Source organism: Erinaceus europaeus, chromosome 16 (assembly GCF_950295315.1).
Source record: "Erinaceus europaeus chromosome 16, mEriEur2.1, whole genome shotgun sequence".
Taxonomy (NCBI): Eukaryota; Metazoa; Chordata; class Mammalia; order Eulipotyphla; family Erinaceidae; genus Erinaceus; species Erinaceus europaeus.
The window spans coordinates 36975528-36988148 of NC_080177.1; positions in this window are offsets into that span (position 1 = coordinate 36975528).

Here is a 12621-nt window from a genome sequence, read left to right on the forward strand (position 1 = left end):
CTGATGGTAATTCTGAGTTACTTTAATGGGTTTATCTTAAGGGGCCCTTGCAGGAGTTGTCTTCTAAACAAATAGATGTTTCTTGCTTGCACAAATCCTTTAAAAGCAGAAAACAAAGCACCAGCTCTTTGTGCTAATCCCTCTCTGGCCATGGGCAGCATACTAATCATCAAATCATAATTAAAATCAGCTATTTCCTGCCTCAAACAAACAACAAAAAAATGAAGACCTATTTCCACATATTACTAAAAGTCTCATTTGGCTTGGAAGAAAGTACACTAAGGGACAGGATAGGAAAAGACTAACCATCAATAATTCATTACATCTTGTATTTAAAGGAATACTGTTTAAGTACAAAGAAACAAAAGCACCTTGAAAAAGAAGTCAATGGGGGCCAGGTGATGGCACACCTGGTTAAGTACTGACATAACAGTGCACAAGGACTCAGGTTCAAACCCCTGTCTCCACCTGCAAGGGGAAAGCTTCATGAGTGGTGAAGCAGGGCTGCAGGTGTCTGTCTTTCTCCCTATTTCTCCTTCCCCTCTCAGTTTCTCTGTCACTATCCAATATAAATAAGTAAATAAATAAATAGTTAATTGTCAGACTGCGCCGCAGAGAAGAGAGAGAGGAGGTCCGGAGCAAGTGGGGTACACAAATCTTTATTATTGGATCAGGAGGGGGTGGCTCAGGCCAGAGCGACCGAGAGAGAGAGAGAGAGAGAGAGAGAGAGAGAAAGAGCAGAGAGTGAGAACGAGGGGGGAAAGTGGGAGGGCTTTTATTGGGCAACAACCAGGGGTGACGTGTCGGGACAGGATTGGTAGAAAAGGGCACTGCAAGAATATCGCAGGAAGTGGTAAAACCTGGGGGCATAGACGGCATCTGGATAATTCCTCAACATCAGTTAATTAATTAAAAAATATAAAGAAAAAAGAAAAAGAAGTCAATGATAGACATATTTTTACTTATTTGCAGCAGCATCAGGGCCTCAAGAATGTGTGACTCAACTGCTTCTGGGCAGATTTTTTTCATTTTTGTTTCAGATGAAGAGAAGGAAGATAGCACAGATACCACACTCCATTATCCATGGAGTGCCCCTGGTGTCATCTATAATGCTCCCATGTGGTGTCAGTGCTCAAACCCTGGTCCTCCTGCATGCTAAGACATGTGCTACTGAGTGAGCTGTCTCCCAGACTATGGGTTTATTTTGAAATGTACACTTCATAGTAAATTGGCAATTCATTCACTTATGTAATCATGCATTCAACAAGTATATTTTGAATATGTACTGCATGCTAAACACTGTTCCAAATGTGGAAACTATAGCCATGAATAAGACAAAGTCCATGAGTATCCAGTAGGGCAACCATTGGAAGGAGGAGAGTTCAATGTATGGCACATATTCAAGTAATATTAAGCATGATGAAGGAAAGCAGAGTAGCTGAGCAGGTAATCATGGGTAAAAAGGCCCTGTCTCAAGAAGAATGTTCCGAAGGACATTCTGAGAAAGAATTCTGGATGAAGAATGAACCTAAGTCATGAGAAGACCCATGGAAAACATGTAGTAGTCCTTGGAAGAGCATATACAAAGGTCTGAAATGAGAATGAGTTCATAATGTTCAAAACCCAATAAGAAGGGCAGAATGTCATTCTGAGCAAAGGGAAAGCTGGCAGGGATAACATCAAGGTCATCAGATCCAGATGGTAAAGAGCTCAGAAGGCTACAGTATGATCATGGACTTTAAGTGTAGCAGAACTTCAGAGATAGAAGAGGCTAGTTCTAGTTTGCACTAGCCATCTCCAATATGATCATGAAAATAGATCCACTTATGTTCATGGAAAAGCTGACTGGCCATAGGCTAACACTTTACCCACTGAGCCAATCACAGCTGACCTAAACTCGGCTGGCAGCAAGAACCTCAGTGAGTCAGTTCAGGAGCCCTAGGTGATAGCATTCTGTCCCATGAGCCAGACAAAAGCAAGACCACTGGCCTGAAATTAACAGAAGATCAGAAACAAGAAACTCATTGAAGTCACATAGTCACTATCTCTCGTAAGGTCCTCCTGCCTTGCACCCTTCCTTCTGAGACTGTATTCTCATAAATTCCATCTTCTGAGTGGATCAAATTCAACTGTTTTATGTTTCTGGAAGCCAAAGAACTGACGAATAGAAATCTTTGAATTTTGTTTTACTTTTTAGTGATTTGCCAAAGTTTTACAAAGCTTTAAGATTTGGCTGGGGGTGGGGAGTACTGAATAGCTTCAGACCCATATATGTTATGCACTGATCATTGTGCTCACCCTCCCCAGAGTCCTGTGCATCCAGTATTGATATATATATATATATCTTCAACACCACCTCCTGGGCATAAGGTGTAGCATGAATCATGAACAGCTATGGAGTGCTAGAATTGGCTAAATGGCTTGTTCAATCTCATCCACAAGAATTGTAAGAATATGTCCCCAAGTCAATCATCAAGAAAGCCATAGCCTGTTACAGAAGAACTGTTCACACCAAAGCTGACAAACATTACAAACCAAAGCTTCCCCTCCACAATCAGGGCCAAATATTAAACATTTACCTGAATATCTATCAAGAAGTAAAGACAGCAGGCTCGAGAGTCAGTATTCACCTCGTAGACCTGCTGCTTCTTGTTTAGGAAATTTACTGAGGCCTCTGGGCCCTGGCTTTCCCACTGTAAAATGGAGACAATGGCCAGATAAATAAGTCACTTGATAATGTGCTTCTTTTGCATGTGTGTAATCCAGGTTTGAGACTGGCCCCTACCTCATTGAAGGAAAATGGTGCTGTGGTCATATTCTCTCTCTCTCCTCTTTAGAATTAAAAAATAAAATTTTTAGGACTGGAGATACCATAATGGATATGCAAAAACCCTTAATGTTTGAGGCACCCAATGCCCCAGGTTCTATTCCTAGCACCTAGCTGAACAATGCTCTGGTAAAACATAAAATAAGATCATGATGGCACCACCTTCACAGTGTTACTGCTACAGTGAAATAAGACAATACATAGAAACTTTCTAGAACAGTGCCTGATACACAGTTACTTCTCAGTACATGTAAGTTAAGTAAGAGTATTATTACCATTAAAACTAGAAGTAAAACAAGATTTTTTTATTGATTTAATAATGATCAACAAGACTGTAAGATAAGAGGAATACAATTCCCACCACCAGAGTTCCACATCCCAGGATAAAAATTCCCACCACCAGAGTTCCACATCCTATCCCTTCCATTGGAAGCTTTCCTGTTCTTTATCCCTCTGGGAGCATGGGTCCAGGATCATTATGGGGTGCAGAAGGTGAGAGGTCTGGTTCTATAATTGCTTCTCTGCTAGACATGGGTATTGGCAAGTTGATCCATACTCCAATCCTGTTTTTATCTTTCCCTAGTTGGTAGGGCTCTGGGAAGGTGGGGTTCCAGGGCACATTGGTGAAGTCATCCATCCAGGGAAGTCAGGTTGGGTCATGGTAGCATCTGCAACTTGGTGACTGAAAAAGCATTAAGATATAAAGCAGAACAAATGTCTAATAGTCAGGAATCTAAAGGTAAGAAAATATCAGATGACATTTGAGGTCTCCATTCTGAAAAAAGCTAGTAGGTCTATTTTAGGTATAGTCCAAGGGGACCATGACTTTACTACTTTTTGCCTGAGCCCAATAACTAACATGCAGGTGGTCCAAAGGTGCTGTCTGGGAAGATGGTGTCATAGTTGGAAAAAGGACTAGAAAGCTGGATCGCAGAAGAGAATAGCTCCCAAATATGAGGAAATTATACAAATATTGTTAACTGTAAGCCCCAAAGATTTGATCTGGGGCCCAAAATAAGAAGCTTTTGTGGTTCTAGAAGTCTGATCAGTTCAACAAGACATGAAGCAAAACCTAGAACTGTAAAACTATGAAACTGAAAACAAACTAACCGTGATCCACAGGTGATATGATTATATGCCTATACTAACCAAATAATCTACTAAAAAAAAATAGTGGAATTACATAGGCATTTGGATAAGTATATATTCAAAATCACAGCTTTTACAAATCTTTTCTCCAAGTTTACTCAACAAAAATCAGTTATGAGTATCCATGAACAGATGTTTAAGAATAAATGACAGAGGGAGTGGGGCGGTAGCGCAGCAGGTTAAGTGCATGTGGCGCAAAGCGCAAGGACCGATGTAAGGATCCCGGATCCCGGTTCAAGCCCCTGGTTCCCCACCTGCAGGGGAGTCGCTTCACAGGCGGTGAAGCAGGTCTGCAGGTGTCTAGCTTTCTCTCCACTTATCTGTCTTCCCTTCCAGTCTCCATTTCTCCTTGTCCTATCCAACAATGACGACATCAATAACTACAACAATAAAACAACAAAAGCAACAAAAGAGAATAAATAAATAAATAAATACTAAAAAGAAAAAAAAGAAAGTCTAGGGGGTCTGGCGGTGGCGCAGTGGGTTAAGCACATGTGGCGCAAAGCGCAGGCACTGGCATTAGGATCCCAATTCGAGCCCCCGGCTCCCCACCTGCAGGGGAGTCGCTTCACAGGCGGTGAAGCAGGTCTGCAGGTGTCTATCTTTCTCTCCCCCTCTCTGTCTTCCCCTCCTCTCTCCATTTCTCTCTGTCCTATCCAACAACGAACAACATCAACAATGGCAATAATAATAACTACAACGAGGCTACAACAACAAGAGCAACAAAAACGGGGAAAAAATGGCCTCCAGGAGCGGTGGATTCATGGTGCAGGCACCCAGCCCAGCAATAACCCTGGAGGGGAAAAAAAAAATTTTTTTTTAAAGTCTAAAAAAAAAGAATAAATGGCAGGAAGGGCTGGGTGGTGGCACACCTGGTTTAGTGCACATGTTACAGTGCTTAGGGTCCAGAGACCCCAGTCCCCATATGCAGGGGAAAGCTTTGCAAGTGGTGAAGTAGAGCTGCAGGTGTCTCTCTGTCTCTCTCCCTCTCCATCTTCCCCTTTCCTCTCAATTTCTTGGCTGTCTCTATCCAATAAATAAATAAAGATAGTAAAAAATTAAAGAATAAAAAGAAATGATAGGCTTATTAGTTGTTTCTTGATTGTGTGATTTTTGTTGTTATTGTTGTTTGTTTGGTTGGTTGGTTGGTTTGGTTTGGTTTGGTTTGGTTTGGTTTTGTGGTTTTTGCCAGAGCATTGCTCAACTTCTGGCTTTTATTGTGCTTCACAGGATTAAATCTGGGACCTACCCATAAGATAGAGTATACGGGACCTACCCATAAGATAGAGTATATGTTCACATGTATCCATAAAATTAAGGCAAAATATACACCTAAAAGCAAAAATACACAATAGTCTGTAGTGAGTCAGTATAAAGTTCATAATGAAATAGAGTCTACTTAGACTTAGATACCCTCCTCACCTACTTCCTATTACAGTTCTCTCACTAACTACAAAGCTAACCTTATCAAAGCAAGGACTGCAAAAGCTGAATAAGGGCAAGAGACTAGCATACTTTAACAATGACTTTTTAGTCACTATCAGGCCATTCCACCAGCTGGGGCCCTAATCGGGGAATCCTGAGATTCCCAAACAATCTTGATGGGCCTAGATCTTGAATAAATTCCACTCTCCATTGTTACTGGTCATCTCTAGCAGGAACAACACAATAGACCCCTTTGTGAGCCCCCATAGGACCTTGCCCTCAACTTAGATCAACAATGGTAGAGAATGTTCCATCTTCCGAAGGGAGGCTGGACCTGTATGCTACACCTGAAGAAGATGGGTTGATATTGGGGCAGCTTGGGATGTTCCTACTCATGACCATAGAATGTGAACTCAGATCTACAGAGATGCAGAGGTCACATAGGCTCCTAAGCTGAATATGGGCCCTAAATCACATCAAATCAACAATATTTATACACCTGAACATGGGCCCCAAATCACATCAAATCAACAATATTTATACACCTGAATATGGGGCCCAAATCACATCAAATCAACAATATTTATACACCTGAATATGGGCCCCAAATCACATCAAATCAACAATATTTATACCCCTTTCCCATATTTGGGAGCTACTCTCTTCCCTGATCCAGCTTTCTGGTCCTTTTTCCAGCCATGACATCACCTCCCCAGACAATAATTAGGATCCACCTGCATATCAGATTTCAGGCTCAAGAAAAAAAAAAAACAGGCCCTTTGGAATATAGCTAAAATATGCCTACTGCTATCTGCAAAATGGAGACACCACCCCCAACTCTTCATCCGCACTATTCCAGCCTTTAGGTCCATAATTGGTTAACAATTTGGCTTTGTATGTTAACTCTCTTTTCAACCTTCAGGTTCTAGATGCTAGCATGATGCCAACCAGACTTCCCTGGACAGACAACCCCAGCAATATGTCCTGGAGCTCTGCTTCCCAAGAGCCCCACACTGCTATGGAAAGAGAGACAGACTGAAGTATGGATCAATCTCTCAATGCCCATGTTCATTGGGGAAGCAATTACAGAAGCCAGAAATTCCACCTTCTGCATCCCACAATGACCTTGGGTCCATACTCCCAGAGGGTTAAAGAATAAGAAAGCTGGGAGTCAGGCAGCAGCACAGCAGGTTAGACGCAGTTTGACTCAGAGCTCAAGGACTGGCTTAAGGATCCTGGTTGAAACCCCAGTTCCCCACCTGCAGGGGAGGGAGGCACTTCACAGGTGGTGAAGCAGATCTGCAGGTGTCTATCTTTCTCTCCCCCTCTCTTTCTTCCCCTCCTTTCTCCATTTCTCTCTGTCCTATCCAACAATGACGACATCAATAACAACAACAATAATAACTACAACAATAATAAAACAAGGGCAACAAAAGGGAATAAATAACTATATATTTTTGTTTTCTTTTTTTTTTTTGGAGCCTCAGGCATGAGAGTCTGTTTGCATAACTATTATGCTATCTACCCTCCACCATAACTATATATTTTTAATAAAAACAAAAGAATAAAAAAGCTATCAGAGGAGGGGATGGGATACAGAGATCTGGTGGTGGGAATTGTGTGGAGCTGTATCCCTCTTATCGTACGGTTTAGTCAATGTTTCCTTTTTATAAATAAAAAATAAGAGATAATATGTCCTGGATTTCTTAATACCAGAGTTTCTGGTTCAAGGACCCAGATTCAAGACCCTGGTCCCCACCCACATGAGGGAAGCTTCACAGGTGGTGAAGCAGGGCTGCAGGTGTCTCTCTATCTCCTTCCCTTCTCTCAATTTCTCTCTGCTTCTATCCAATAATAAATAAATAAAAATATTTTTTTAAAAAATCTGGGACCTAGAAGCATTAAGCATGAAGGTTATTTGAATAATCATCATACTATCTACCCAGCTGGTTTACTGGCCATTAAAGTAATATTTATATATTTAAGAGAGAAATACTGCCAAAGTATCACTCAGGTATATGCATTGACAGGGATTAAATACAGGGAGGGCTTCATGAAAGTCCTGAACTCTATCTCTCAGCCATTTCCTTGGAGATATATATATATATATATATATATATATATATATATATATATATATATACATATATATATATATGTATATATATATTCATAAGAAAAAGACAAAAAAGAAAAAAAAAGAAAGAAAGAAAGAAAGCCAGAGCATCACACTTGACACACATGATGTCAAGGCTCAAACTCAAGACCTCAGCTCTTGGGTCCAGTGCTTTGAACACTGTGCCACCTCCCAGGCTATATATATATATATATTAGTCTTAAGGAAAAAAAATTTTTTTGAGCCATGAGTCTTTTTTTTATTTATAAAATGGAAACACTGACAAAATCATAGGATAAGAGAGTTACAATTCCCACCACCAGAACTTCGTATCCCGTCCCATCCCATCCCATCCCTTGAAACTTTTCCTGTTCTTTATCCCTCTGGGAGTATGGACCCAGGATCATTGTGTGTTGCAGAAGGTGGAAGATCTGGCTTCTGTAATTGCTTCTCTGATGAACATGGGCATTGGCAGGTCGATCAATACTCCCAACCTATCTGTCTCTTTCCCTAGTGGGGCAGGGCTCTGGGGAGGCAAAGCTCTAAAGACACATTGGTGAGGTCATCTGCTCAGGGAGGTCAGACTGGCATCATGGTAGCATCTGGAACCTGGTGGCTGAAAAACTCAAGAACCTAAAGGTAAGGATACTGCAGATGAGATTTGGGGCCTCCATTTTGGAAAAAGTTAGATCTATTTTAGGTATATTCCAAGTGACCCATAACTTTACTAGTTTTTGCCTGAGCCCAAAAGCTAACATGCAAGTGGATCCAAGATATGTGTCATAAGCGGAAAAAGGACTAGAAAGCTGGATCAGGGAAGAGAGTAGCTCTCAAATATTAAGGAAAATATTCTGTGGTATACATATTATACTTTTCTTTCTCTGTGATTCTGGCTTTGAAGTTCTCATTTCCACTATTAGAAACTGTTTTCTTAGGTCCATGAAGGATGATAAATGACATAGTGGGGGTTGTATTGTTAAATGGGAAACTGGGGAATGTTATGCATGTACAAACTATTGTATTTACTGTTGAATGTAAAACATTAATTCCCCAATAAAGAAATAAATTTAAAAAATTAAAAAAAAAAAGAAAGTAGGAGAATGGAAACAAAACACCGGCAAAAAGAAAGAAAGAAAGAAACTGTTTTCTTAGCCATTCAAAGTATTTCAGTCACTTCTAAATTAAAATGCTTTTTGCTAAGATTCTCCATCATAGGGTGGGGGAGATAGCATAATGGTTATGCAAAGAAACTCTCATGCCTGAGGCTACAAAGTCCCAGGTTCAGTCCCTTGCACCATCATAAACCAGAACTGAACAGTGCTCTGGTGAAAAAAAAAAATCTCTATATCATATTCTTTTTTCTCTCCACACCCATAGTCCATGTTTGGGGGGGGAGTATAAGGCTTTGCTCATGGCCCTGCCCTGTGGGCTGTGGAGAATATCTTATCAATGTTATCTGGCATAGAGGGGTTTGGGTGATAGCACATCTGGTTGCATGCATGTTACAATGTGAAAAAACCCTGGTTCAAACCCCCCAGGATCTCACCTGCAGGGTGAGTGCTTTACAAAAATATATATATATATATATATATATATATATATATATATATATATATCCTCCCCACTCAATTTATCTTTCCCCTATCCAGTAAATAAATTTATTAAATTAAGTACAAAAAATTAATGCTGTCTGATGTGCTCTTTAGTGCTGACTGAAGTATTTTCACCAAATAACACTAGCTATTGCCTTCGCTTCCTTAGTAGACACCCCATCCTTGTGGACCAATAGTACCTGGACATCATAGCCTTGATGCTGGTCTGAAACCCAGCAGTTTTCTTCTGACTTAGGCCCCACATGATCTAGAGTGCTAGCCAGCCTCCAAGGACCAACTGTATCTTCACATTCCCTGGTGTGGGCTGTCTATCACACATTCGGTATGAAAGAGTCCCCTTGGCTCAGTTCTCAAAGCTTTCCCATTCCTCTTAGAAGGTTTCAGATACTCCACAAAAACTATTGTAGTTAGGACTTGGGATGTGAGGAAAAAGGAGAGGCACAGGAATTTCAGGACCTCTCCAGTAAAACATATCTTTATTCTGCTGTAGCCCCCCTGCCACCCTACCCAAGTGTCACCCTAAGGCAAGCTGAAAGTCATCCTTGAAAAAAAAAAAAAAAAAAAAAAAAAGCTTAGGTATGTATTTATTTTGCCTTCAGTAGCTGGGGCTTGGTGCTGACACTACAGATTCACCACTCCTAGTGGCCTTTTTTATTTTCTCTCCACAATTTTATTCAGTAGGACAGAGAGAATTGAAAGAGGATGAGAAGATAGAGAGGGAGAGAGAAAAATAGACACCAGCAGATCTACTTCACTGCTCATGAAGTGTCTCCCTGTGCAAGTGGGGAGCAAGGACTTGAACCTGGATCCTTGTGGGGCCTTGTGATTAGCCAGGTGCACCACCTTCTGACCCCTTTAAGCATTTATTTATTTATTTATTACAAGGAGAAATTGAGAGGAAAGGGGGAGATAGAGAGGAAGGAAGAATGAGAGGGAGGGAGAAAGAGAAACACCTGTAGCACTGCTTTACCACTTGTGAGGTTTCCTCCCTACAGGTGGGGACTGGGGACTTGAACCTGGGTTCTTGCACATGGTAATATCTGTGCTCTATCAGCTATGTCACTGCCCAACCCCTAAAGTAGCAGTCAAGAACAATGTACATTAATCTCCCTTAAGAGGAGCTCTAGTGCTCTGCCCCACTAGGGAAAGAGAGAGGCAAGCTGATATAAATCGACCTGTCAACACCCATGTTCACCTGGGAAGCAATTACAGAAGCCAGACCTTCCACCTTCTGTACCCCATAATGACCCTGGGTCTGTACTTCCAGAGGGATAAATAATAGGAAAGCTATCAAGGGAAGGGATGGGATATGGAGTTCTTGTGGTGGGAATTGTGTGGAATTGTACCCCTCTTATCCTATGGTTTTGTCAGTGTTCCCATTTTAAAAATAAAAAAGAGAGGCTCTAGCAGTTTATTTACATGAGTTTTCTTACATTGTCTCCAGGAGCAGACATGAATTGAAGGCAAAATGTTGATTTTAGAGATGACCCCCATAGGAGCTGGTACAGTGTTGGACCCTTAAGCATGAGGTCCTGAGTCTGATGCTTGTACATGTGAGAGTAATGAACTGATTCTATTGATCTTTCATATATATATACATATTTTTAATATTTATGTTCCCTTTTGTTTCCCTTGTTTTTTATTGTTATAGTTATTGGTGTTGTTATTGATACCATCATTGTTACATAGGACACAGAGAAATGGAGAGAGGAGGGGAAGACAGAGAGGGGGAGAGAAAGACAGACACCTGCAGACCTGTGAAGCAACCCCCCTGCAGGTGGGGAGCCAGGGACTCAAACTGGGATCCTTATGCTGGTCCTTGCGCTTAACCCGCTGTGCTACCAACTGACTCCCATATATACATATTTTTAATTAAATAAATAATCTCATGGCATACCAATATTTGGGTGGGAAAATGAGACAGGGAAAGCAACCAATCAAGGAGCATATTCAAGAACGTGTCTATTTCAGGTAGCAGATATTAAATTCTATGGGGGAACTCAGTGCCTCAGATAAACCTCATATAAGAAAGAAGTGAGCTGGTTTATTTATACACCATCTTTATTGGTGAAAGGCCACTGAAGCATGAGTAATTTTCTGTTACTTCTCAAATGTCATGTGTACTCAGCTCCATCTGCCAAGCAAAGGGTTCAGGCTTAAAAATATAAAAAATGGCAAAGGTCATATCCTGTGGTGCTAGGAATGGATATGTTTTTTTGTAAACTGCATGAAAATAGCACTTGTTGATCATCCTTTCTGATCATATGGTATTGGAAATATATGCTAGTTATTACAATGATCCAGCTAAGGAAAGTTGAGTTGTGTATATATTTAGTTGAGGTTCAATGTTATCTATTTATATATTTGCAAACACTTCCATATACATCAAGTTTATTGGTAATCATTGTGCTGAAGGAATCTCCAACTACACAGTGTGATTATTTACATAGAGATTAGACACAAAGTGCAAGAACAGAAGTCGTAGTCATATAGCAATATGGACATAACTCTACACCTGTCACTGAAGTGTCTGTCTAGTAGAATAGAAATGAGGTTTTATGATAGAGGACCTAGTGGGGGTTGTATTATTATATGGGAAACTGGGAAACGTTATGCATGTGAAAACTATTGTATTTACTGTTCAATGTAAAACATTAATTCCCCAATAAAGAAATAACAAAAATAAATTAAAAAAAAAGAAATGAGGTTTTAAATATTGTGACTATAAGCTGGTGAGTTAGCTCAGTAGGTAGAATACATTTCCTTCATGTATAAAGTCTAGGTTTCAATTTTGAGTAACACCTAGAGCAGTGCCCTGGTCTGTCTGATTATAGTCTAGGCCATAAACTAGATAAATGCTTGTACAAATAATAAATAAGTAAGTAAGCCGTACCAGAAGTTAGTCAACGTGTCAAGCAGTTAATCCATAGAAGCACTAATTAGATTATAATCTCCAGCAACTATCAAGAACAATGAACCCACCTTCTCTGACCCATCTTGGACAAAGCTAGAAGGAATTATGTTAAGTGAGCTAAGTCAGAAAGACAAAGATGAGTATGGGATGATCCCACTCATCAACAGAAGTTGAGTAAGAAGATTTGAAAGGGAAACTAAAAGCAGGACCTGACCAAATTGTAAGTAGGGCACCAAAATAAAAACCCAGTGGTGAGGGGGTAGACATGCAGCTTCCTGGGCCAGTGGGGGGTGGGAGTGGGTGGGAGGGATGGGTCACAGTCTTTTGGTGGTGGGAATGATGTTTATGTACACTCCTAGCAAAATGTAGTCATATAAATCACTAGTTAATTAATATGAGAGAGGGAAGCTCGGCCTCGCGTGAGCTTAATGTGCAGCTTGGCTACACGAGAATCCGGCATGAAGCCCAGCCAGTCTATCTTGGCGTTACTCTCGATCGCACTCTGTCGTTTCACAAACATCTCATAAAAACTGCAGCAAAGGTGGGCGGGAGGAATATCATCATTGCAAGACTGGCC